Source organism: Amblyomma maculatum, chromosome 10 (assembly GCF_055883805.1).
Source record: "Amblyomma maculatum isolate TAMU_Amacu chromosome 10, ASM5588380v1, whole genome shotgun sequence".
NCBI lineage: Eukaryota > Metazoa > Arthropoda > Arachnida > Ixodida > Ixodidae > Amblyomma > Amblyomma maculatum.
The window spans coordinates 173,580,659-173,608,330 of record NC_139353.1 but is presented as its reverse complement, the minus strand read 5'-3'; the positions used below and the strand labels follow the sequence as shown (position 1 = coordinate 173,608,330).

At 47.3% G+C, this 27,672-nt stretch overlaps 1 protein-coding gene across 3 annotated transcripts in view; it reads left to right on the top strand.

Annotated features, from left to right (window-relative positions):
- Git (ARF GTPase-activating protein GIT1) overlaps nt 1-27,672 on the top strand; it is a 267,395-nt gene that overhangs the window by 132,994 nt on the left and 106,729 nt on the right. The window lies entirely within an intron of this gene.

Below are 27,672 nucleotides of genomic sequence, written 5' to 3'. Positions count from 1 at the left end.
GACATCAACTGCCTCGAGGGGAATGTCTGTAACTGCAGCAACATGCAGGCCAGACAGCTTCAGCACCTGTGCACAGCAGCATTCTCCGTTGCTTTTGCTTTCGGAGCATCACACCGCATGGCGCTGTCACAGTTGATGCTTAGAAACAGCACAAACTAATTGCAGTGTAAAGAAGAAGTTCAGATTAGGTGGGCAGATCGCCGAGAAAGAGGAAGAGGAAGTGATTTTTGCGGACCAGCTTGACTGCAAGCTAGGCCACCCCGCTCCGGTCCTGCTCACTACCAGTGCCCACTACCAGGGCCCGGATCCCCGCTTAACACTTGGTGGAGGCCGCGGGTTTTCTCTTCCATTTCCTCGCCCTGGAGCTCCGCAGCCGCCGAATTCCTACCTGAATGACTTACTCCAGCACTAACACCACCGGCCCCGCTACCTCGGCCCCTTCTATTCTATGCTCCGGGGTGCTTCGCCAGCGGGACCCGCTGGTCTTCAGCGGTACCGATGGTCAGAACGTGGAGGACTGGCTTTCGTTGTATGAACGTGTGAGCACCCACAATAAGTGGGATGACATCTTGAAGCTTAACAACGTGATACTCTACCTCACACAAGTCGCAAAGTTGTGGTTCACAAATCACGAGGCTGACATTCCAACTTGGGCCTCGTTCAAATCTCGCTTTGTGGATGTCTTCGGTCGTCCTGCGATCCGCAAGCTTCGCGCCGAACAACGTTTGCGCGAGCGGATGCAGCAGATAGGCGAAACCTTCACAAGCTACATCGAAGACGTTTTAGATTTGTGCCATCGTGTAAACGCATCAATGACTGAAGCTCAGAAGATTCGCCGCATCATGATGGGCATCCATGAAGGCGTATTCAACATTTTCATGGCCAAAGAGCCCCGCAGTGTAAGTGATGTCACGATGTGTCAAAGCTACGACGAACTTCGTCGCCAACGCATCGTCCCTCGACAACCTGAAGGCACGATCGCGGCTATGTCTGATGGCACTGTCAGCTCTGCACTTATCCAAGAAATCAAAGACTTCGTACGGGAAGAAGTTGCCCGGCAATTATCATAAATTTCAAACGTTCCGCAATCCAGCTCACACCTCGCTTCGAACATACGCCAGGTTATTCAGGAACAAGTTGCCGAAGCACTTCCGCCCCCTCGACAACCACCTCTTCATGCCGCTTCACTCAAAGCTCCGCTCATTCATGCCGACGCTGTCTCGACGCCCGGACCCAGTCCACTGTCTTATGCTGAGGTTGCCGCAAGACCACCCCCTCCTACGCCTTTTCCATCGTACGGTTCGCCTCAGCGGGCATTTTTCACTCAGCGTCGTGCGCTACCTATTCTACGCCCTTGGCGCACATCTGACAATCGGCCGATTTGCTTTGTATGTGGTCTCCCTGGCCATGTTGCACGCCTGTGCCGCCGTCGCCCAGCACCGTACGCTTTCGATCAGAGCCCGGTCAACTACGCGCAGCCGCCGTCCCCTCTCCGTGCGCCCCCTCAGCCTTCGTCCCACTTTGACCACTTCTCACCAGAACCGCTCAACATCTCCGCGCCGTCGCTCTCCGTCGCCGATGCGTCGCCGTTCTACCTCGCCAATGCCGGAAAACCACTAGACGCAGTTCCGTAGGCAAGAACTGCGCTTTCGTCGAACAATGAAAGTCCTGCTTCGCCACGAAACAATTTAATAGAAGTTACCATTGAAAATGTTTGTACTCTTGCGCTTGTAGATACTGGTGCTGCTGTGTCGGGTATTGAGGTTAGACTGTGCCGCTTGTTACGAAAAGTTGTTCTGCCGTATTCTGGGGTTTCTTTGCGCACTGCCACTGCTGAGCACATCAAACCGCTCGGTACCTGCACGGCGCGAGTCACCATTCAGGACGTTCTCTACGTCATCAGTTTTATCATTTTTCGTGACTGCTCTCATGACATTATTTTAGGGTGGGACTTCTTGTGTCGCAATCGTGCCCTAATTTATTGCTCTCGTGCCGAAGTAGAGCTTTCTCCGCTGTGCACCGCACCAACCACCGTTAATGTTCTTGGGGAAGCCAAATGCCACGTTGCGGATGCTACTGATATCCCGCCTTTATCTGGCGCTATTGTGCCTATAAACTGTGCCTCTCTTCATGACTGTACAGTGCTCTTCACCCCATCTTCCCTTTTCATCCCGCGACGCTGTCTTCCCCTACCCTGCGCCGTGCTTAGTGTACGAAGCGGCCGCACAGAACTAGCCATTACTAATGATTCGTTCTATCCACTCACGTTGCAATGTGGCGAGTGCATTGGGCATGCCGACCCTGTTCGATTAGAAAATTTTGTTACCGTCTTGCCGCTTCTCTCCGCCTGTTCCGGCAAAATCTCCGACAGCATAAGTGCCCTTAGCCCACCTCGTTCCTCGTCTCCTTCATCGCCTCTTGGTGCCTTTGACAAAGCCATTGACAGTGCTCTTGCTCCAGATCAACGCACCAAGCTCTTCGACTTGCTGAACCGATTCCGAACTTCGTTCGACATCCAGCAGCCATCCTTGGATCGGACATCAACTGTTGCCCACCACATCTATACTGGTACGCACAACCCGTTACGCCAACGTCCTTATCGTGTATCAGCCTCAGAGCGCCGCATTATTGATGAGCAAGTCGATGAGATGCTCTGTAGAGGTGTTATTAAGCCTTCCAGTAGCCCTTTGGCGTCCCCGGTCGTTTTAGTCAAGAAGAAAGACTGGTCTATTCGATTCTGTGTGGACTACCGCCGACTTAATGCGATCACGCGAAAGGACGTCTATCCGCTGCCACGCATAGACGACGCGCTGGACACTTTGCATGGAGCGGAATTTTTCTCTTCAATCGATTTACGATCTGACTACTGGCAAGTTCCCATGGCTGAAGACGATCGCCCCAAGACAGCTTTTGTCACTCCCGACGGGCTCTCTGAGTTCAACGTCATGCCGTTTGGCCTGTGTAACGCGCCCGCCACCTTTGAACGCATGATGGATAATATTCTCCGCGGTTTGAAGTGGCACACATGTCTCTGCTACTTGGATGACATCGTCGTATTTTCACCCGACTTCGCAACCCACCTAACTCGCCTTGAAACTGTCTTGCAATGTCTTAGTGACGCTAGTCTGCAGCTCAATCTGAAAAAGTGCCATTCCGCCGCTCGCCAGCTTACTATTTTAGGGCATTCAGTGTCCAAGGATGGCATCCTTCCTGATCCATCTAAACTCCGCGCTGTCGCTGAGTTCCCGAAGCCAGCATCTATCAAGCAACTGCGCAGCTTTATAGGCTTATGCTCCTATTTTAGGCGTTTCGTTCGGAACTTTGCGACCATCATTGCTCCTCTGACGCGACTTCTTAGCGCCCACAAAGATCTTTCTGCCTGGTCGCCGGCTTGCGATACTGCTTTTAAGAAATTGCGCACGATACTTACCTCAACCCCCGTATTGCGCCATTTTGACCCAGCTGCTCCTACTGAAGTGTACACCAATGCCAGCGACGTTGGCCTCGGTGCTGTTCTTGCCCAACGAAAACCCGGTGTTGATGAATACGTTGTGGCGTACGCAAGTCGAACGCTGACCAAGGCCGAGACCAACTACTCGGTGACAGAAAAGGAATGCTTGGCAATTGTTTGGGCGTTTCAGAAATTTCGGTCATACTTGTATGGGCGCGCATTTTATGTTGTTACGGACCACCACGCTTTATGTTGGTTGTCTTCACTAAAAGACCCCACCGGCCGTCTCGCCCGCTGGCCGCTTAGACTACAAGAGTATGATATCTGAGTCATCTATCGTACAGGGCGTAAGCACTCCGACGCAGACGCTTTATCTCGCTCGCCAGTGTCACCTGACGCTCGTTGTCCCCTGCCTCCAGCTCCGCCTTGTCTTCCTTGTCCATCGACGACATGCCATCAGAACAGCGCAAGGATCCGTGGCTTACATCACTAATCGATCTTCTTACGAACTTGTCACTTTCACCGGCTCTTCACGCCCTTCGTCGTCAAGCGCAGCATTTCGCCTTTCGTGACCGTCTTCTCTATCGACGCAACTATATGCCAGATGGCCGTAAGTGGCTGCTCGTCATACCTCGCCACCTCCGAAGTGATATCTGCGCATCTCACCATAACGATCCGCAATGTGGCCATGTGGGTGTATTTAAGACTTATGAACGGTTGTGACAGCGCTTTTACTGGCGCGGTATGTATACCTTCGTCAGTAAGTATGTGTGTTCGTGCATCTATTACCAACGTCGCAAGCCGCCTCCTCTCCATCAGCCGGCTCCACTACAGCACCTTCCGTGCCCGTACCGACCATTCGATCATGTTGGCATCGATTTGTATGGACCTCTGCCGTACACACCTGCAGGAAATCGTTGGATAATCGTGGCCGTCGATCACCTCACTCGCTGTGCGGAAACAGCAGCACTTCAGGATGCCATCGGACCCACTATCGCGTCCTTTCTTCTTCATAATTTCATTCTGCGGCACAGGGCCCCCCGTGAACTTCTAAGTGATCGAGGCAAATCTTTCCTATCCAAGGTTGTCGAAGCGCTCCTACGCGAATGTCAAACCATCCATCGGACAGCCAGCGCGTACCACCCTCAAACCATCGGACTGACAGAGCGCTTCAATCGCACACTAGGTGACATGATGTCCAAGTACATCGCCTCCGATCATTCTGATTGGGACAAGATTCTTCCATTTATAACCTACGCCTACAACACCGCCGTTCAACCAACTACCGGATTCTTGCCATTTTTTCTGCTGTACGGGCGTGAACCTTCGTCTCCACTTGACACCATCCTTCCCTACCGTCCTGGTATCTTAGAGTATACATCGCTTTCAGCAGCTGCCAGGCACGCTGAAGAATGTCGCAAACTGGCTCGCTCACTGACTTCGGACGAGCAAGCCCAGAAATAAGCGCACAGCGACAGCAGCCACTCTGTCCACCAATTTTCTCCCGGTGCTCACGTGTGGCTCTGGGTCCCATCGACACCACCCGGTCTGACCAGCAAGTTTATTTCCAAGTACCACGGACCCTATCTAGTGCTCAAACAGACTTCTCCCGTCAATTACCTAGTTGAACCGCTAGCCGCTTCCACTGACCTTCGCCGCCGTGGGCGTGAGATTGTTCACGTCGACCGTTTGAAGCCTTACTACGATCCCGCATTCCTTTCGTCTCCTTGAGTCGCCAGGATGGCTCCTCTTTTCTGCGGGGCCAGATCGCCAAGAAAGAGGAAGTGATTTTTGCGGACCAGCTGACTGCAAGCTAGGCCACCCCGCTCCGGTCCTGCTCACTACCAGTGCCCGCTACCAGTGCCGGGATCCCCACTTAACAGCAGAATGAAAAAACCATTTGACAAGCAGTGCATGCCCACCACCGCTTTCTGATTTCATTGAACCTGTTGTAGACTAGTAGTTTGTAGCACTACTACAGTGTTGCGTTGGTTTTGCGAGTAAATGAACTGCTGAATTACATTTTTGATCACTCTAATAGAAGACACATTGCTGCATGAAAATGTGTAGAGGCTCTTCCCACGGCTTTCACCTACCTCGCAGTGATAACTCGATGAACGTGGACTGCGAGAATGCGGGTTCTGTTGTGACCACGGCGGCTATGCTTTACAGTCGAACCCGGTTATATCGAACCCGGATATATCGAACCCGGATATATCGAATTTTGGTTATATCGAACTCCCGGAATATCCTCTTGAAAATCCCATGTAAAAGTATAGGAAAGCCGCGTCATATATCGAACTCAATTTCACCGGTCGTTCGATATATCGAACTCCACACCACGCACTGGAAAGTGTGCCTTTCCTGAAGATGATCGCATCACCCTGGGCCGTTTGCCGCGTGACGTTTTCAAGCCACGCTCGGAAGTAATGGGAGGGGATAGTTCGGCTAGGACAACGCCGCGCCCATTCCCTAAAGGCGCGCGCATTTGCGGTTATCGTTTTCTGCGCGCCAGTACATGACATTTGCAAGCCCTGTGCGTGAATGAACCAGAGAGAACCGGTGGAAACGAGAGGGGAAAAACGCGACAGAGCGAAGCGCAAGGGTGTGCCCATTCTTTAACTCAGCTATCTCTCTTCTTCCTCTTTCCCGGCCTTCGTTCGCAGTAGCACGCACTACGCATGCGCCAAGCCAGCTCAGCCCGTTTTCAGACAGAACGTTGGACGCTTTCTGCAGCGCGTGTTGCGAACCTTCTGCGCGCGGCGGCTGACGTGGCTATGGCACCTGCGGAAATTAAGAAGCCGCAGATCTTAATCTGCTGCTGTCAACTGTCAACGTGACAGTTGACAGCCGTGTAGTGCGGACGCGTGTTCCATCGCTCCTCCGATTGCACGTGGCTACCGGAAACGGACGGACTGGCGACAGCGGGAGCTTCCGAAGCGTCAAATAGATGAGTTCTTTCTTTTATTAACTTTATTTCTTTTTCAGCTAGTTAGGTTAGGTGCAGCCTAACGAATAGATTTTAGCTCTTGGTCCTAGCGGCCTGGTTTTTCGTGCCGGCAGCTAGGTTTTCTTGGCGTTCATTGTTTAGCTATCTTGTTTAGATAAATATTTTTCTTTCTAGGCTATTGGCATTTGCAGATTTGGTTTTTAACGCGTGTTTGCTAGTCGTTTCTTGTGTCTTCTTTTGGCAATTTGTATATTCTAAGAATTCGTAACAGTTATAGTTCAGTCGATGAGCGCTTAAGATGTGCAATCAAATGAAGGTAAAGTGTATTCAGTGTGAGGCGCAGGTTAATCTCAAAGAAACGCGTTTTGATTCTGTAGGTGAAGCGGAAGGCAGCGACTTTTTGTGTCGGTGTTGCGTACTGAACGCACGTCTAGATAGATTTGATCAAGAAAGGGGCAGTTTAGTGTCTCGTGTGGAGCATTTAGAAAATGAAGTACGTTTCCTAAGGACGGAAAATCAGAAACTGCTTGGACAGCTTACTCAGATTGAAAAGAAAGGGGCCGACTTTGTCCTTGGAACCAACAAGGACGAACATTCCAATGCGGGCCACGTGGCTGGGGCCAGCACTGGCATGGAAGGCATAAGCAAAGTAGGTGAGGCGGATCCGAACCGTCAGAGTAATTTAGAAGCAGCTAAGACGCCGGAAAAAAAGGAAGAAGTAAGGAAGAATGAAAATCCCAGAGATAAGGACACAGATAACCGAAAGCAGGAGCCAACAGTTGGGAGAGGGAGAGAGAAGGCCCAGGTACTTATCGCCGGAGATTCTAACATGAACAGGTGCAAGCGAGATATCTTGGAACGTGTAAGGGGTGATAAGAGAGTGTTGGTTGGAGCCTTTCCAAGGAGAACAATGAGGGCTGTACTAAAAGAGAGTAAAAATAGGCTGTTGAAGGATTCCGCAGAGCGCAGTATGGTAATAGTAGCCGCGGGTCTAAACGATGTCCTAAATGGTGATGCTGCAGGAGTGGTGGAAAGTTTAGCTAAGGGAGTTGACGAGATCAGGGAGATAGCACAGCAGACGCAGATAGTTGTATGCACAGTACCAGAGGTGCTAGGATTGAACGGAAAGATGGAAAAGGACGTGGTGACAGTTAATCAGGACATAAGAAAGTTAAGCCTGGAGAAGCGTTTCGAAGTGGTTGAGGTAAACAGGGAGGTACATAAAGCAGGTTTTGGTAGGGCTTTTCAGCGAGATGGCATTCATTTTAACAGAAGGGTCGGAGCAGAGATCGGCTGGCACTTGGCAGGCAGGGCTGTAGCTTTTTTAGGGGGTCCGCGAGGACTCCGTGCACAGAGGTAGTTAGAAGTGAAGCAGAAGAAAGTGTAATAATGGAGGCTGAGCCCCCAAAAATGGCAAAGAGTAGGTCGAGAAAGAAAAGTACAAAAAATAAATTTAACACTAGGATCAGCTACATAAACATGCAAGGAGGTAGAAAAAGAGCGAAATGGCTAGAGATAGAACAGCAGTTGAAGGATGACAAAATAGGTGTGTACGCTCTTTGCGAGGCTCATCTCAGGGATCTAGAAGATCCGCCGTTTATAGAAGGCTACGTCTCGGAAGGTTGCAACAGAACGAGAACGGAAAGAAAGGGTGGAGGGGTAGGTATGTTGATACACCAGGGAACAAATTGGCAAAGAATTAAATCATCTTGTAGAGAACATATCTGGGTTTCAGGAACCATTGCCGGCATAAGGACATGGCTAGGGGTAGTTTATTTAGGAACAGGACATCAATGCAGGCAAGAAAACAGGGATCTTGTTGAATGTCTCAGTGACGATATAAGCCAGTTTGGAAACGGGGCCAATATTATTCTGCTGGGGGACATGAACGGCCACATCGACGATCTGGATGGATACACGGATTGTAACGGGAAGCTAATGCTAAATTTCTGCGAGCGACACGATCTAGTTATAGTAAATAGAGAAACAAAATGTGAAGGCCAAATCACGTGGGAATTCCGCAACAGGCAGACGACCATTGACTATTGTCTAATGTCGCAGGAAATTTATAGCAAGGTCACAAAAATGGAAATAGACGAAGAAGGGGAGTGTAGTCTGGGAAGTGATCATAAACGTATTAGTCTGCAGATGGGGCCCTTGATGAAAAGAGAAATGGAACTTAGACAAAACGTAAACGCAAAATTAAACGACGATCAAATAGCGCAGATAGCAGCAGACATAGAGGAAGCAATAGAGAAAAGCCCCATGGAAGACTGGGATTATGAACAGGTAGAACTACTCATAAGGAGTAAAATTCAGGAGGTTAAAGTAGCAAACCGCTGGAATGGAAAGAGGAAGCCACGGAGCTGGTGGAAAAAGGAAATCAGGGAAGCTATTGAACAACGACGGGCTGCTTCAAGGGAACACCGAATGGCAAAGAAAGCACAGGCTTCTCAGGAGGAAATTGACCAAAAATGGGAATCATATCGACAAAAGAAACTTCAAGTGCAGGCCCTCGTCCAAAGCAAAATAAGACAGTCCACCGATCGCTGGATGGCTGATATACACGATGCCTCTAGAGGCGGAGCAAGAAAATTCTGGAACCATATAAGCTGGCTAGGGAAGAAGAATCAAAGAAAGCAAGATCGGATTCAAGATAACGAGGGAAATTGTTTAAAGGGAGACAACGCAGTGAACTACATTACATCAGTTATAGCCGAGTCATTTAAGAACGACGATAGGGTAATCTCCGCAAATCAGGAAGCAACACAAGGTAGCAGAATACAAAGCACCTTAGAACTGACCAATCTAAACTGGAAAAAGGCAGAAAAAAATATTCCTAAAAACACATCTACATGAATAGATGGAATTCCGATCAAGCTGATTAATGAACTCGGTCCAAAAAGTAAGGAAACGTTGTTAAAAGCTTTGGAAATAGTCATAGCGAATAAGCAAATTCCGGACAGCTGGCGGCAGAGTAAAATGAATTTGATTTATAAAGGGAAAGGAGAAAGGATGCACATAAAATTCTACAGGCCGATTACCATAACATCTGTAATGTACAGGTTAGCCATGCAGGCGGTGAAATTAAAGGTGCAAGCATGGGTTGAAAGTAACAAGATACTCGGAGAACTTCAGAACGGTTTTAGAAATGGTAGGCGCTTAGATGATAGCCTGTTCGTGCTTACCGAATGCATCGAAATATCTAGAGTGGAAAATAGACCTTTGTATTTGGCCTTCCTGGACATAAACGGGGCGTACGACAACGTAAGCAGGGAACTCCTGTGGAACATATTAAAAGAAGAAGGTATCGGTTATCAGATAATAGAGTTCCTACAGGAAATATACCGGGATAACAAAGTAGAAATTACGTGGGAAGGGATAAGAAGTACGGAGGATGTCAAAGTATGCAAAGGATTAAGACAAGGCTGTCCTCTATCACCGGTGCTGTTCATGCTTTATATGATAAACCTGGAACGGAGGATACAAGACAGTAACCTAGGTTTTAACCTGTCATATAGAGTAGGTGGAAAGGTGGTAGAGCAGCGCCTCCCCGGTTTGATGTATGCAGACGATATTGTGCTACTATAGCTGAGAGTCTGGAAGAATTGCAAACTCTAGTTAAGTATTGCGGGGACGAAGGGGACGCTCTAGGCTTCAGTTTCAGCGCAGTTAAGTCGGGTCTGATGATTTTCAACGGCTCAACTGATCAGGGTCTTAAAATTCAAGGCCTTGAAATACCTAGAGTAGCAGAATATAAATATTTGGGGGTATGGGTAAATGAAGGATTGGCATACATTGGAAAGCATGAGCAATCACTTAAGGCCAAAGGGCGAAGGAATGCCGGGATAATGAAGCATAAGGCATTGTGGGGATACAATAGGTATGAGGTATTGAGGGGTATTTGGAAAGGAATTATGGTGCCCGGACTTACTTTCGGAAATGCGGTTTTGTGCCTAAAATCAGAGGTACAGTTGACATTAGAAACAAATCAGAGATCCGTTGGACGATTAGCACTAGGTGCCCACGGCAAAACTACAAATGAGGCGGTACAGGGAGATATGGGCTGGGCATCCTTCGAAGTACGGGAAGCTCAGAGTAAAATATTATATGAGGAACGCCTGAGGAAATTGGACAGTAACAGATGGGCAGCTAAGGTATTTAAATACCTGTACCTAAAAAGCGTTGACTCACAATGGAGGAAAAGAACTAGGAAACTAACTAGTAAGTATGCTAGTAACAAGGACGGAGAAATAAAGAGAATTAAGCAACAGGTGAAAAACACAGAAGGTAAAAATTGGATAAATTCGATGAAAAAAAAAACAGAGTGTGGAATTATACCGAAAGTGGAAAATGCAGATCAGGAAGGAATATTTCTTTGATAAGTCAAGAGGCAGTGCCCTACTTTTTGAAGCTAGATCAGGGTGCCTTAGAACACGCAGCTACAAAAAGAAATTTAACAATGGAGATGACGCATGTGCTGTATGTGGAAACTCCAGTGAAACAATTGACCATATTATACTCGAATGCAATGGTATCCATCCGGAAGTTGGTACAGGCACAATCACTGTTCCTGAAGCTCTGGGGTTTAGTGATAACAGTGGCCGGGTGAATAAACCGGCGGTGGAAACTAGCAAAAAACGGCTGGAAGATTGGTGGCTTAAAAGCAGAGAAGTGACATAATGTTAGTAATGTAGGAGCAAAATTTAATAAATAGAATGATGGTTTAGTTAACCATTCTAAATCAATAATTAAGATATATGGAGAAAAATGAGCATGATAGCTACTTCTACCACCCCGTTTCAAAGGGGACGCTCCTATATTCCATCCATTCCATCCATCCATCCATATCTTTTTTTTTTTCTTTTTTTTTTGCGAGAGTTGTCTATTTTTACCGTTGTGATGTACGCGTGGCGTAGCGTAAGATATGGCGTTACGAAGCGGCATTTTTTTTTTTTTTTTGCGGGAGTCGTTTATCGTTGCATGTATGAATCAATGAAAGCACGCAGTCAGCTGCGATCATGACACCGGCTTTTAGAATTTTTCGCTTTTGCAGCTACTGTATCACGCTTTCCAATGATTTTGTGGCAGTGGACTACGCGCGGCGTGATAAATCGAACCAGGCTTGTGCAATCAAGCCATCACGGGCAGTCTGCCAAGTTCCCACCACGCCGCCGCAGGAGCTATCAAAAGATAACCACAGCTCGACGTTATCGCTGCGCAGTATCTTGGCATGCTGCCAAGAAATGGGCTGTGGATGAGACGACCGAAACGGAGTGAGACATGCAAGCGAAAACGCTGGCGATTTCTGCCGCGGCGACACAGAAACCTTGTTTTGAGCTGCCGCGGTGGCTCGAACGGCAGAGGAACGCAGTTCCAACAAGTTGGAAATTTTGTGCTCTGTCGCTGCCACTCGTCGCTGAGATCGCTTAATCGCTTGCATGCGAGCGAGCTGGCCTTAAGGCTCTTTTTTTGTTTGTTTTTTTCAAAATTCTTGGGTGCAAAAGTGGAGGGTGGGTTCATTATGCGAGTGAGTTGATTATGCGACAAATACGGTATCATTCTTTCGCATCGTAAGTGCTGTCCCAAGCCGATTTCTGTATGTCGAACTATTTCGCGATCCCCTTCGAGTTCGATATATAAGGAGTTCGACTGTATAAGGAACCTAAATGCAAGGCATCCACGTTGTGTACGATGCCACTCCACATTATGACGGATAGAGTGCAGGGGAAGTGGTACTTTTATGTGATCTAGCTTTTTCTCCAGAGGCTATGGAATTCTGCTACTGTTGGACAAGTTGGTCTCTGTAGACCTAACTTTTTTCTGGCAACTTGAGTGATCTCGTCCTTGGCATTGTTGCAGTGCATTCTTTGTAGTCATGCCACACTACTGTATCCATGCGAATCCAAGATGAAATTGGAAAAATATCTTTTTTTTTCTCCTTTATTGCAACAAACGAGTGCAACAACCATCACTGCTGCTTCTGGCCTCTCTGTTCCCACAACATGTGGTGCTTGTTGGAAATTCCACATTTCTTGAATGCGTAGATCGTCCAAGATTCACCGCACAGGGACAGCAATGTTCGCTTCAACCTCTTTGTCCTTTGTTTCATTGAGTATTTGCGAACCTTCATCTGGGAGGTTGTGTGCCATTAAAGCCTTGCCAGCATCAGTGGTGTGCCCCTCATTCACAACCAGCACTGAACGTGCCCTCATCAGCGTTCCTGAACGGCGGAACTCTACCCCTTTTTATTACAGTGGATGATCACACCAGCAGGAAGGTCTTTTTTCCACAATGTCTTCCGGATGAAGATAATGTAGATAACCAACTGCAGTACAAGCTATCATTACGGTCACCCGTTGCTTCTCATTTCCTGTCGTTCGAATTTTCATGTCTTTGAGCAAAGGTTTTGGACAGTGTAGTTGACCGGCATGTCAAAATGCATCAGTGTTTGATCAGCATTGCCTATTTGTCCCAGGCTGTAGCCGTGTTGGCGTTGCAGCTCGGTAACGTAACACTAAAATGAAACTAACTTTTCTTCCTTCCGAAAGTTTTTGATGCACTCAAGCCTTGTGGCAGAGAGAGAATCCCACGCGGTTCATAAAACGCTTCACCCAGCCTTTGCCTGCTTTGAAAATTGTGTGACTAATCCCACGCTCACAGCCCAGTCCTCTGGCTTTCATCTGTATCATCTCAATGGTTGCACATGTGTTCCTGAGCTCATTCACATTCCTCGAGCTTTGCATGACATCCACATTGTGATTCATCTCCACAAAGTTGAACACGCTGCCAAACTGTTGAGGTTTCGCAGCCATGTTCACCTCTGAAACACCAAAGCACCTGGCTGCTTCCAGGTTGTTCCCAGTCTCGTTTGCAACAGCAGTAACTTTTCACTCGAACTGTGCTGTGCCACCTGGTTTCACTCATCACAAAGCAGGCACAAACAAAGAAGGTGCAAACGAAGCAACGGACTCGCCACGGAGTCTCCCGCATAGAGAAAGAGATGACTTACGCGCTAGTGCTGATTTCGTGGGGAATGACATCATTTCGGACCTATCACTTGGAGCAGCTTCTTTCCCCGCCTCTTTGTTCTCTCTTCTTTCTTCACGCCCTGAGGGGAGGGAGCACGCAGAGAGGAGAAAAGAGAACAACAGAACAGCGGATGCTACCCAGGCGGGGCATGCTGGCTAGGAGAAAAGAGAACAACAGAACAGCGGATGCTACCCAGGCGGGGCATGCTGGCTAGGGGAATCTTGAGTCTGTTTCGGAAGACTACGGCCATTTTCTTTTTTTTTTGTCACCAGGCTACCATCATAGCCTCACATGCGCTTCTCACATAAGCTCTTTTCTTTCGTCGCACGTACTAATGTTCTGTCTTCAACCCGGTTTTCGTCCTAGCCTCGAAGCTAGGACGACCCCCCTAAACCATGCACATTTTTGAAAAAAAAAAAAAGTCTTAGATTCGAGTGAATACGGTACGCCACATGCAGTAGTGACGTAGAGGAAGAGCATCTGCCTCGAGTGCAAGAGGATTGGGGTTTGAATCCCAATACTGCGCAATTCCCTACCAGGTCGAAAAAAAAAAGAAAAGAAATCCACGAGGCAATGAAATTGCATAAACTGGTTTGGGATGCGACCTATCCGGTGAACACCTGCTGAAACGCACTCCCTTACCAGAACAGGATTTGGCCACCCTGGTGTAGTAGTTGGCCACAACCTCCTATGAATATGCTTCGGGCAGGCTGCCATTGAAAATGTACTGCAGTAGGATGCTGAGTTGGGCGAGTTGGTCCAAGTTCATTTTGGATGGGAAAACAGCGCAAAAGGACAAAGTAGCAGGAGCCCACAGACGAGCGCTCATCTTTGTGCTCCTGTTACTTTGTCCTTCGTCCTTTTGCGCTGTTTTCCCATCCAAAATGCCATTGAAAAACTGACTCTGGCAATGTTTAACGCTAGAACCCTAGCTAGTGAGGCTAGTGCAGCAGTGCTGTTAGAGGAACTAGAGGGTGTGAAATGGAATGTGACAGGGCTTAGTGAGGTTATGAGGCCAAATGAGGCTCTACTGAAGGGCAAACATGTGTTGTGTTATCAATGTTTAGCGGAGAGACGAGAATTAGGAGTATAGTTCCTTGTCAATAATGATATAGCGGGTATATATAGATGAATTCTGCGGCATTAATGAAAGGGTGGCAGGCATTGTAATTAGGTTTTATAAGTGGTGTAAACTGAAGGTTGTACTACGCACTTACATGTAGTCATGATGATCAGGCTGTCGAAAGCTTCTACGAAGATTTAGAATAGGCAGTGGGGAAAGCAAAAACTTCAGTGCCAAGGTAGGGAAAAAGCAGGCTGGAGACCAGGCAGTGGGTGACTATGGCATTGGAGTAACAAATAGCAGGTGGGAGTAATTATTTGAGTTGCAGAGCGCAACAACTTAAATGTCATGTATACCTTCTTTAGTAAATGGAAGAACTGGAAGTGGACATAGAAAAACCCTAACGAGGAGACTAGAAATGAAATTGACTTCATTCTGCGTTCTAACCCCGCCCTTATACAGGATGTAGAGGTAATCGGAAAGGTGTGACGCACTGGATGATAAGGTCGAGAATTAGTCTCTATTTGTCTGTTTGAAGAGGTAAAAGAACATATTACTGAGAAAGAAGTCCATCACGAATTAGTAGTGAGGGGAAGGCAGAAGAATTCAGGATCTCGCTACAGATATTTAGCTCTAACCAAGGATAATGACATTAGCCTAGAAACAACAAAAAATAATTTCAGATATATTACTGAGTGTGCGATAAAAGTAGGCGGTAGGATAGTTAGGATACCGGTAAACCTAAGGAGACGAAAGATTCAATTAAGGAAGTCCTACGTTTGCAAGCTTCTAACTCAACAGACAGGATAGAACTGGCAGAGATATCAAAGCCAATCAATAAGTGTAAACTGGCCGACATAAGGAAGGAAAATTGAGCATGAGCTAAACAACGAGGGCAGCCGTAAAGTGGTGAAGACAAAATTGGGCATAGGCCAATAGGTGTGCTAAGGGACAAGGCAGGCAATGTCATCACAAATAAGGACAGGATATTCAAAGTGGCCAAGGAGCTCTACACTGATCTATATAGTAGCCGGAGTAGTCAGGACAGTAATGGGATTGGCAGTGGTGAAAATCACTGAGACAGTATACGAACAGCGCAGTTTAACGAGACACTCGAGAAGGAGACAGACACACAGGCGCTGACTGACAACTGAAAATTTTATTTCGAAGCAGTAGATTTAAATAAGCAACAGGGAAGGGGGAACAACTAGAAATGCTGCGCGAACGCTGGTGATCGAGGTGGTCAAGTAAAAAAATAAAAGAGAGATGAGGAAACAGGACGTGATGTGAGGCTAAAAGCGATAAAAGTAAGCGGTGTAAAGGGCCGAGGTTATGGAATGACAGGTAAGAACGATAAAACATTAAAAACAAGAGAACATGACTGTAAAAGATTGGTTAAAGCGTAATAATGTTGCAGAAATAAAACCAGAAAAAACAAAAAAAAGGCGTTAAAACCTGATCAGAATGCATGGGCCAGTGAAAGGAAAGCCTTGAATGGACACATGGAAGTGACAATGTAACCACTGTGTCATCCAGGAAATTAAGTTCTTTCTTTGACAAGGAGATAGAAAGTGTGCTTACGTATTCATCTTTTGGTTGTTGGATCTAGAGGGCTTCTGTAATTTCTCTGGACAGCCTGTTTCGTCCTCTGCCTATGACGGCACACCGGTTGAGGTCAGGATTGCAACTATTGACAGGTTTATCACTCTAATGATTACATTTCTTGGAGTGCTTAGCGAGGTTACCGGTAATTGCCACATTGCCCATACTGTTTTCATGTTTTTTAAGCTGTATGTTAATACACCTTCCGGTTTACCTCTTTGGAATTGGAATTTGTATTGGTTAATTGATTCTTCGTACAATCGAGAGGAGGCAGGGACTAAAGGCTATGTGAAAGCCTGACAGAGGTCGCTGCCCTCCGCACAGATTTTGACATCAAAAATTACAAACTTGTATAAGTAACAGTTTGTCATTACACACACTGTTTAGATAAAAATGCACACAATACCGACAGTGGAATATGGTTACAATTACTTCTACCATTTATAGTCAAACCTCATTATAATGAAGTAGTAGGGAGCGCAAAAATTTGTTCGTTATATTTGATATTCGTTATAAAAGTGCACGCCCAAATTTCTGTAAATAAGTTTGCTAATAAAACGAAACAAAATGTCTGCCAACATGAACAACACAAAGGTGCGAAAATGTACAATTTTTTAAATAAAAGCTTAGCATAAGCATGAAATCTCGCTTTTCCTTGCATGTTGAAGAGCGAAAATGAATACTAAGAAGGTGTGTTGCCTCCGTGCACAATTTCCACGACGGAGCCAACGGTCTCTCGGGGAGCGTAGCGCAGGCGCACGTGTCGGCTGCTGTGGCAGAGGCACGGCAGGGGCTCACGCCAATGACGAGGCAATGGTGATGACATGACAGTCAGATGCCTGTGAGCCGTTGCATGGCCGGACTCGACCTGCTGTGGTGACGACGACGCTCGACTCCGACTATGGCCTTTTATGACCTCAGAGATGTTGGTGCTAGTTTTTGTCTCCGCCGCGAACATGCGGACGATTTAAACGCCCTTCGGCCATTCATGACCTCCAAGATCATCGTGCGCGCGGGTTTGATCTCGGAGGCCGTTGGTGGCAGTCTTCTTTTTTTGCTGCCGCTAAATGACGCGGCACGGGAACGCGCGGGCGATTTAACACTTCTGCGGTGGGTGATTCAATTGGTTGAAAAATTGCGTTTCTTGAAGTTTTTTCAGCTCCTTTACGCGTTTTTTGCCGTTATAATGCAAAAAAACTGCTTCGTGATAACCGATATAGTGTCAAATTTTGAAAATTTTTTTTTGCTATACAGAAAGAACTCCCATAGAAATAAACCACAGACCGACCAAACTTTGATTTTAGTTCATTTTATCCGATAATTCGCTATATCCATGTTCATTATAGCGAGGTTCGACTGCACTAATTGCACAAGGAACATTTTCATCTCAAAATCATACATTTCGCAGAAAACATTTTCATCTATTTGGAACAATTAAAATAAAAACTGATATGAGTACACATGAACAGTTCCTATAAATTGTGAAAAACAACCTACAGAAATGGCTGCACACACTAAGAAAAATAAGTGCTAAAGACAAGATATGCGAATGGTATTCTGAAAGCCCCATTCTGCATTGCCTGAAAGCACACATAAGGTGGATAACCTAAGATATTGGGAAATCTGAGTAGTTCTTCAGTTCCGAAATACAGATTTTGTCGCATTAACATTTCTTTGATCTGCTTTTTAAATTTGCATTTTGAGCAGCTGAAATATACTAATTCTTCCACTTTATTCATTCTTTGTATTTCTTTGAACAGAAATGTTTGTTTTATGTAATTGGTTCGTATCTTAGGCGTACAAATGTTACCGGGAAATGCGTGGACGACGAAGTGGTGTGGTCGCAGACGATGACGACCACCGAGGAGCGCGTGAAAGATGAAAGGCTTTCCAGAAGACGACGACGCAGACAGTCTGAACGCTCAACGGCTCTTGAAGTCTATGCGCCGAGTTCTGCCTCTCACAGCGCAAGTCCTACCTAATACATCCCCGTAACATCTTTGGTGGAGGTGCGGGGTACCAATGCAGAGTCACCTCCGGGAGCTGCATTAGCTAGTTCCTCATGAAGCGGCCGGTGGAGGGCGGTGAGGAACTGCGGCGAAGAAGAGGTGAACGGGATTGGCAGGCTGGTGGGGAAGGAGAGCGACTGGACACCGGAGGAAGGAAGTCTCGGTGCGGGGCGGCTCATAACGAGGCGAGAAACGGTGGTGGCTGTAGTAGGAGTAGCGGTCGACGTAAGTGAAATGTTGAGGTGGGGAAGACCAGCGGCTGCGGCAGTGGCGAGAGATGTGACCAATGCACCAGCACGTGAAACAGATCGGCCTATCGTCAGGAGTGCGCCACTCATCAGGATTGCGGTATCGGTAGCGTGGCGTGTAGATGTTGCGGGGCATAGCAGAGGCAACCATGGGAGGGATGGGGCTCAAACTCTGGTGTTCCACGGTTCGGCTACAGGGGACACCCAAGTTGGCACCCTCTTGACGGATGATGGTTTAAATGAGAGATACCATCGCTAGGGGTGGGCTGGATGCAACAGGAACGAGCACTTCCAGTTCACGACGCACGATGCGAGTCACGTTTTCAGTGTTGGAAGGCTGTCTTAGAGTCGGCAGATCCTCGCACGTGGAGCTAGGGGTGGTGTTGGAGAGCCGGTTGAAGCGATGAGCAATGCGTTGCTGTTTAGCCTGTTCGAAACGTCGACAAACCTGCAGAATGGAGTCAACCGTAGAACAGTCCCGACAGAGTAGAAGATTAAAGGCATTGTTGGCTATGCCTTTGAGGATGTGCCCCACCTTATCAGGTTCTGTCATGTCTTTATCAACCTTTCGGCACTGGGCTAAAACGGCTTTGATATATGTGATACGTGATATAAGGCTCGGTAGATGTCTGGGCTCGAGTGGCAAGGTCTCCGTGGCGACAAGCTGACGGCCAACAGGCATTCCGAACAGGTCACAGAGATTTTGTTTGCAAACATCCCAGGAGGGAATATCTGCTTCGTGTGTTTCAAACCACACGTGTGCCGTGCCAGTGAGGTAGAAGATGACATTGGCCAGCATCAGCATGGCGTCCCAACTGTTGTGCTGGCTAAGACGCTCATAAACGACAGCCAGTCCTCGACATCCACCTCATCTGTGCTGCAGAATGGACCTGGATCTCGGGGGTGGGCCACAACGACAGTGGGCGTTGCAGAGATAGTTGCTGCTGCGTCGGTAGTCATTGTGACAATTCCGAGGTGACGACCACTGCGGAGATCCAGCCTGGAGTCGTCTCAAACCTGCGATCTCCACCAAAGATGTTACCACCAAAGATGTTAAAAGATGTAATTGCTTTTGGCCTGAGGCAGTGGCTTAGAGTGGAATGTTTTATTTTTTCCACCATCCTGTTGCCTTGTAAGGAACGCAGCAGTTTCAAACAATATACTTGGTCCGCTCTTAGTATGGCGTACTGACTGAAAAGTGGAGCTGTTTGCAAGCTCACACTATGGCCATGAAATTTTGAGAAAATTCGGAGAACTTTCTTCTGTAAGAGGACCAGTTTCCTGTAATTATTATTTGTCATTATGCCGCATACTATAAGCCCCATACTAAAGTAAGCTTACTGTAAAAAAGTGCTTAATAGAGCTTCTTTAACCAGAGTGATAGTAGATGCATTATTCTATAGAAAATTCCCACAGTTTTTGACAGCTCCGCCGTAAGCTAATTCACATGAGTGTTCCAATTCAGGTGTTCATTGAACCATACCCCTAAGAATTGTTGTTCCTTTACTTGGCTTATAGGGTCATTATTGTACATGAAGCTCATCTCGGAGTCTGTTGGTTTATTAATTGGGCAGAAAACAATATATTTCGTCTTTCCCACATTTAGCTGCAGTCTGTTCGCTTTCAGCCATACTGACAACGATTTTAAATAGGCTTTTGCATCATCTTGAAGTTGAGCAATATTATATGAGGAATAGAATACATTGGTGTTGTCTGCGAATGTGATGAGTTCTGGGGATGCTGGGATGTTTATTATACCATTTACATAGATGACAAATAGCAGTGGACCTTACTTAGACTCTTGTGGTACACCTTGCTCCATCATTAGAGTATCAGAGGAAGCCGCTTGCATTCAAGCATGTTGTCTGCGAGACAGATAGCTTCTCAATTCATTAGCCTTTCCTCGTAGTCTGCACCTTTCTAACTTATTCAATAAAATTGTGTGATCAGTCGAGTCGAATGCCTAATGTAGGTTCAGAAACAAACTTAATGTATATTTTCTCTCTTCAATATTCGCAATTATTTCATCTTTGACCATTTCTTTGCCTCACGTGAGGAGTCCTCCATGCTCCCTAAACGAGGCGCACCTCGCGACCATTGCTGCCCTGTTGCACACGCGCGTTTGTGACAGAAGTGCTGTCATGCCAAGCAAAAGCTATTTTTCCTTGTCGAGCCATCATCATCAGCCTGACTATACCCTCTGCAGGGCGAAGGCTTCTCCTATATTTCTCCAGTTAACCCGGTTCTGTGCTAGCCGCATCCACTTGACCCCTGCGAACTTCTTAACCTCATCCGCCTACCTAACTTTCTGCCGCCCCCGCTACGCTTTCCTTCCCTTGGAATCCAGTTTGTTACCCTCAGCGACCATCGGTTATCCTCTCTTCACACTACATGTCCTGCCCATGTCCATTTCTTCTTCTTAATTTCCACTAGAATGTCGGTAACTTGAGTTATTTCTCTGACCCAATCTGCACGCTTCATACGTTCTATAGCCCTCTGCGTTGTCCTCAACTTAAGTGGAACTCTCTTGGTTAGCCTCCACGTTTCAGCCCCATAGGTGAGTACAGGCAAGATGCAACTGTTGTATACTTTCCTCTTGAGCGATACCGGTAAGCTGCTAGTCATAATCTGCGAGTGCTTGCCAAATGCGCTCTATCCCAATCTTATTCTTCTTGTTATTTCCTTTTCATGGTCCGGATCTGCGGTTACTGCCTGTCCTAAGTGGACATATTTGCCTACTACTACTACTACTCTACTCTACTACTCTACTACTACTAGTAAAGTACCGTTTCCGAAAACCTGCTTGATCCTTTGCTTGATTGCAGTCTAAGGTTGTCCTGATTCTATTAGCGATTACCTTAGTAAATACCTTGTACGTAAGAGACAGTAAGCTAATTGGTCTGTAATTTTTAAAGTCCTTAGCGTCCCCTTTCTTATGAATGAGGATAATGTTTGCTTTCTTCCATGGTTCCGGTACCGTCAATGACACCAGGCACTGCGTATAGGGAACCAAAGCTGGAGTTTGCTCCGCGACGCCAGCGCTCGGTTTCCAGCGGAGCGGAGAGGAACTACAAAACCTACGCGCATCCGCGCCCGCGCTGCGCGTGGCTGTCTGCGGAGTCTGCGCAGCCCGCTCGCTCGGGAGCGCGTGCTACGTTCAGCCGCGCGTGCACGCGGAGCGGGAGAAGGAGAGTGAGGACGAGGGGGGTTGGTGGCGCGTTCTCGCGCGCAAAGCCGGCGCTCTTTGCCAGTGGGATTTCTTAATTTTGCTTTTTTCTGTGCCCCGGCTGACATAGAGGCTGGCTGGAGGCATGTTTTTTTATCGGTGCTTTTGAAAGCAAGAAATTATGATTAATTGATCGCCAGACATTGTTTTCAAAGAGCGCTTGTTGGCAGGCTCAGACATACATAAAAAAAAAAGAACGCGAATTCGCTGCTTGGAGGCGGGAGGCAAACGACAGCTATCTTGAAGGACTTGAGCCGGCACCTCTTGATGCCTCTGTCCATGTTCACAGAATGAAGGGTCCAGCCTTCGAGTGCTCCTTCCTTTCCCTTTGTAACTGGTCACTTGAAAGGGGCCTATTCAGCTCTTTGGGGACAAACGTTTTAGGCAGTGCTGCCGGCGCCGTGGGGCCTGTTTTCGGCGCGTTTAGGATGCGTTCCCTACAAAGGCACAAAGCATGCCGCCTTACCCTTTGGTTCCTGCCGACACCGGCCAGGGGAAGTTCACTGCTGCGGCGCTGCCATCCGAAATCAATGACCTAGCTACCGTTAACGATGAGGGGTTTCTTAACGACCTGGGTCATTCCCCAGAAGCCGAGGCATGCCATTTTTGCGGCAGTTTCCTCTCCACGAGACGAACAGCGAGGAAATGTCTGACGACTTTCCGTGCAGACGGGGACATCTCTCCACGGAAATCTTTGTCTTCTTAATTCCACTGTTACGCTGCGCAATTCCTAGATCAGTTATCTCCTATAGCGAACGCGCAGTTTTGAGCTCCCGAAGCAGGATCGCGTATGAGGATAGGATGATTGACGTAAAGTGATCGCATTAATGATGAATATCTGTTTCTTGAGGCCGATCCGGTTCCACGATGGCTGCTTCAGCACCGCCAGTTAGAGAAGTACGACACACGAACGGTACGAGATATCCCCCCCCCCAAAAAAAAAAAAAAAGAAAAAAAAGAAAGGCCCACAACCATCCCATTACCGTTTCCACGCAAGCTTCGCGAAAAAAGTGCGCCGTCATTATTTTCCTTCTAGTTCTTTTCTTTCTTCTTCCCCCCTCATTGTTAGAGCGCGACGGTGGCCACAATGCGGCCGGAGGAGGAGAGAAACAACCGAGCGCGCGCGCGCAAACACGTGCTGGAGAGCAGCGCGGAGCAGACGACAACATGCTTTTCTATGCGGCGGCTAGCAGACGACGCGGCCGGGCTGCGCGTAGATTTTGACGGGGTCTCCATGGAGGGCGCTGACGCACAGAGCGGCGCAGCGCCCCCTGGCCCAGGTTTTCTCCCCTATACAGGGTGGCCAGTTTTCCTAGCACGATATCCCCCCCGTTCTTCAACAAATCTGTAGTTATCTGATCCTCTCCAGCTGTCAAACTGGTACACAAGTACAAAAACGCTGTCGAGAGCAAGAAGACAGTTGCCGTGTCACTCAACGTGAAGTGAAAAGTGTAGGAGCGCTAGTGCACTGACTACAACAGCATGCCAAACGTGCGCCCATGTGAGGTAAAACAGCTGAAGAAATTGCTGGTCAATTTGAAACAGAAAATTGAAATTGGCTTATACACATGGCCACGGAAAAGTTCACTTGCGCGGAGTAAAAACCATCTAACTTTTGAAGCTGCTGTCCTCGGGCGACAAACGGCATAGGCAGCATTACTTGTTTGCTGAGGGTCAGGGATGTAATTTGATGCACTTGCGAACGCCGTCCTTGTGAGGGCAGAAAAGCGGCATTCAGACGCAAGCGCATTAGAGTCACTCTATAATTTTCAGAGTACCGCGAAGGTCCCCTCGCATGCTGGCAACCATGACCGGTGTGGCCATGAAGCTTCCAACTGCTCGAGGTGTGCCTTCGGCGCGGCTATATTCAAGTCAAATGCCGAGGACATTTTTAAAACAGCATGAGCATTTGCCTGTGCATTGCCTTGAAGGGCATTACAGCTTCTTTAGAAAAGTAGAATTTGCAAACTGTGAACGATAAGCTTGTATGGAAGGCTGAGCGTCGGTCTGCATGCGGATCATTTCTGTCCTGCCAGAGAGCTCTATCGATTAATTCGACACCTTGTTATTCTGTCGTGATTTCCATTTTATTGTGATAACTCTAACTTTCTTTCCTTCCTCGATTATCATCGTAAATGATCACATTGATTGATTCTCAAAGGCCATGCAGATGCAAACTGTGTCGTCGCACATGCGCGCGCACACTTTGATGCAAGCTCACTCATGCTTTTGACACAGTCAAAATTATTATTATTAATCATTATCATTCATCGGTAAGCATTGTTACTCGTTTCCATCATTAAAGTCATCATTTGACGTATTGGTCATTTCGAAGTCATGATGAGTCATTCCTAGTCATTGTAGTCATTACCACTCATGGCTTACTAATTTCTAATCAGTTGCGGTCATTTCAAGTCATCGTTTTGCATATTGATCGTTTCGTAGTCATAATGAGTCATTGCCACTCATAGTTAAGCATTTTTACTCATTTCCAATCAGTTGCACTCATTGTAAGTCATCATTTGTCATAGTGGTCATTTCGTAGTCATTAGCAGTCATGGTGAGTCACGTCTAGTCATTGTATTCATTACCTCTCATAGCTAAGTATTTTTTACTCGTTTTCTAATCAGCTGTGGTCATTACAAGGCATTGTTTAACATATTGGTCATTTTGTAGTCTATAGCAGTCATGATGAGTCATTACCACACATCGCTAAGCCGTTTACTCATTTCCGATGAGATGCCGTCGTTATAAATTGTAAATGAGCATGCTGCATGCAGAGCCTTGCAGAAAAGCTTGCTTTCAGGTAGAGGAGCGGGGTGAGGAAGCATGAAGGATGGCCTCACTAAGGTTCCCTCAGTAGGGAAGGTTTCAGAATTGACATCAGATCGCCTTACGGCATGTGAGGCACCCTTAGTAAGGTTAGGAGCATTTTAGAGTTTGTGCCTAATTTAAAGCCATGCCTTTTGGCCTATGTAACGCCTCTGCAACTTTCCAACGGATGATGGACTCGTTGCTGCGCAGCTTCAAGTGGACGACTTGTCTATGTTACTTAGAAGATGTCATTGTTTTCTCGTCCACTTTTCACAGTCACAAGAAATGCAGTTTCGGCCATCAGGAAATCAAAGTTCTTGGCCACTTAATGAATGCTGCTGGTGTTCAGCCTGATCCCGTGCTGTTCATACTTTTCCCACGCTACGTTCACCTAGTGATGTTCAAAGTTTCATTGGCGTGCGTTCGTATTTTTGTCGTTTTGTCCAGAACTTCACAGTCCTTGCTTGCCCTCTCACCGCCCTACTGAAAAATGATGCACCTTTCTCTTGGGGCCCTGACCAAGCTGCAGCTTTCTCCGAACTTATCGCTGCTCTCACCAATATGCCCGTCTTGGCCCATTGCAACTCTTCGGCCCCTACCAAACTCCGCACTGACAAGTGGTCACGGCATTGGAGCTGTCCTCGCTCAGTGGCACCATGGTCGCATCAGAGTGATTGCATATGCCAGCCGCCTACTATCTAGGGCAGAACCACTCTGTCGATCCTCCCAGCTCTACGGCCTGTGACTTTGATGCATTCGTCCTGTCTTTATCGGCCTTTCCCCACATAGCCAACGAGCAGCGCTTGGACTCTGCGCTCCGGTCTATCATCGACTGTCTGACTACCAGCCAGTCTTATCCTGCCCTCGCCATGTTCGTACTCCAAGGGGACACACTATACTGCGGCAATATGAGACCGGATGGTGCTCAGCTCTTGCTTTTTGTTCCAAAACATCTGCGCTCCACCATCCTGGAATAATTTCATGATGCTCCCACCGCTGGACATCTTGGCGTGTCCCACACGTATGACAGTGTGCGCCGACGTTTTTACTGGCCCGGTCTTTATCGCTCAGTTCAGCATTATGTGACCGCATGTGAGCTGTGCCAGTGCCGAAAAAAACCATTTGTATTGCCATCTGGATATGTGCAGTGAATCTCCATCCCGACTGACCCGTTTTTTTGTGTTGGTGTTGATTTGCTTAGACCCTTCCCGGTCTCTGCCACGGGCAACAAATGGATCGCCATAGCGCGTTATGCCATTACCCGCGTGATCCTGACTAGCTGTGTTACAGACGTTGCTGATTTCCTCCTCCACGACATGATACTACAACATGGTGCCCCTCCTGAACCACTCACGGATCGTGGTGGCTGCTTCCTCTCTAGAGTGGTTGATGAGCTACTTCGTGTGTGCACCGTCCGCCACAAATTTACCACCGCCTATCATCCTCAGACCAACGGCCTCACAGAACGCCTCAACCTTACGCTCACAGATATGTTATCAACGCATGTCTCCGGCGACCACCAGTATTGGGACATTAATCTACCCTTTGTAACATTCGCCTATAACTCTTCTCGTCATGATACCACTGGCTACTCTCCCTTTTATCTGCTCTTTGGCCGAGACCCATTACTCCCCTTTGATGCATCGCTACCTGCTACTGACGCTGCCACTAGTACATACACTCGTGATGCCATGTCCCGCACTAATAATGCTCGCAACATTGCTCGCGACAGGCTCTGTGCCTCCCAAGGCTCCCAGCAATCCTGTTATAACAGTCGCCACCGCGATGTGCACTACGCCCCAGGCTCTCTCGTTCTACTCTGGCTCTCATCCCGGCGGGTGGGCTTGTGTGAAAAACTTCTCCCGCGTTACACAGGCCCCTACCGTATCTTGCGCCGAGTCACCGACGTCACATACGAAATCGAACCTCTGAACATAAAGTCTTCTGCACTACGAGCTTCCGACATTGTGCACGGCTCAAGCCGTATTATTCACGCCCTGCTTCGTTTACCTAGAACGCACCGGGACATTGCTTCTGTGGCAGGGATAATGTTATCCGGTGTACCATGCTGGCATTCAGCAAGTGAAAAACGAAGTGTCAGGGCATATGGACGAAGACAACGTTGAGTGTTCAGTTGTGCTGTTAAGCCATGCCCATTGATTCCAGAGTGGTGTTGCCCACTAGTGCATGATTTCCACTTGTAACAATATCTTCCAGCACTTTCACGTACAGCTCATCTACACCCTGATTTTGCAATGCCTGCATGAACACCGAGGTTTCTACTGAGTCAAGTGCTTTTTCGTCATCAATGAATGCTATGTATAAGGGCTGGTTATGTTCCGAGCATTTTTCTATCACCTGGTTGACGGTATGGATATGATCGATAGTAGAGTACCCTTTTAGAGAACCTGCTTCGTCGTCAGTAGCGTGACAATATCTTCCTTGATTGAAGTCTAAGGTTGTTCTGATTCTATTAGCGATTACCTTAGTAAATACCTTATACGTAACAGGCAATAAGTTGATTGGTCTGTAATTTTTCAGGTCCTTAGCATCCTCTTCCTTATGAATTAAGATAATGTTTTCTTTTATTCGTGGTTCCGGTACTGTCGATGACACCAGACGTTGCGTAAACAGGGTGGCCAGTTTTTCTAGCACAATACCCCCCCCCCCCCCGTCCTTCAGCAAATCTATAGTTACCTGGGCCCATATTTAGAGTTTGCGCCATTATCGGTGTGTCGCTATCTGACATGACCTCGATTCATCTGATTGGTCGAAATGCCAGAACCGGTGTTGTCACTACAGAACCGGAAGATGTGGCAACATCATGTTCCGGCACTTCCACCAATCAGATGACAAGATGTCACGTGAGATAGTGACACTTCGATAATGACGCAAACTCGGAATACGGACCCTGATTCTCTCAATCTGCTTTCTCTCTTTTCATAGCTTCTAATGCTTTCTTAACTTCATCCTTGGTCACTGGCGGAACGTCTGACTGCTTTTTCCTACCGCTAGTCTCATTACTGTCTTGACTAGTTTGGCTACTGTAGAGATCAGCATATAACTCCTCAGCTACTTTGACTGTCTTGTCCATATTCGTGATGACATTGCCCACCTTGTCCCTTAGCACATACATCTGAATTTTGCCTATGCCCAATTTCTTCTTCACCGCTTTAAGACTTCCCCCGTTCTTTACAGCCCGCTCAATTTCCTCCTTGTTATACTTCCTTATATCAGCCACTTTGCGCTTATTGATTAGCTTTGATATCTCTGCCAA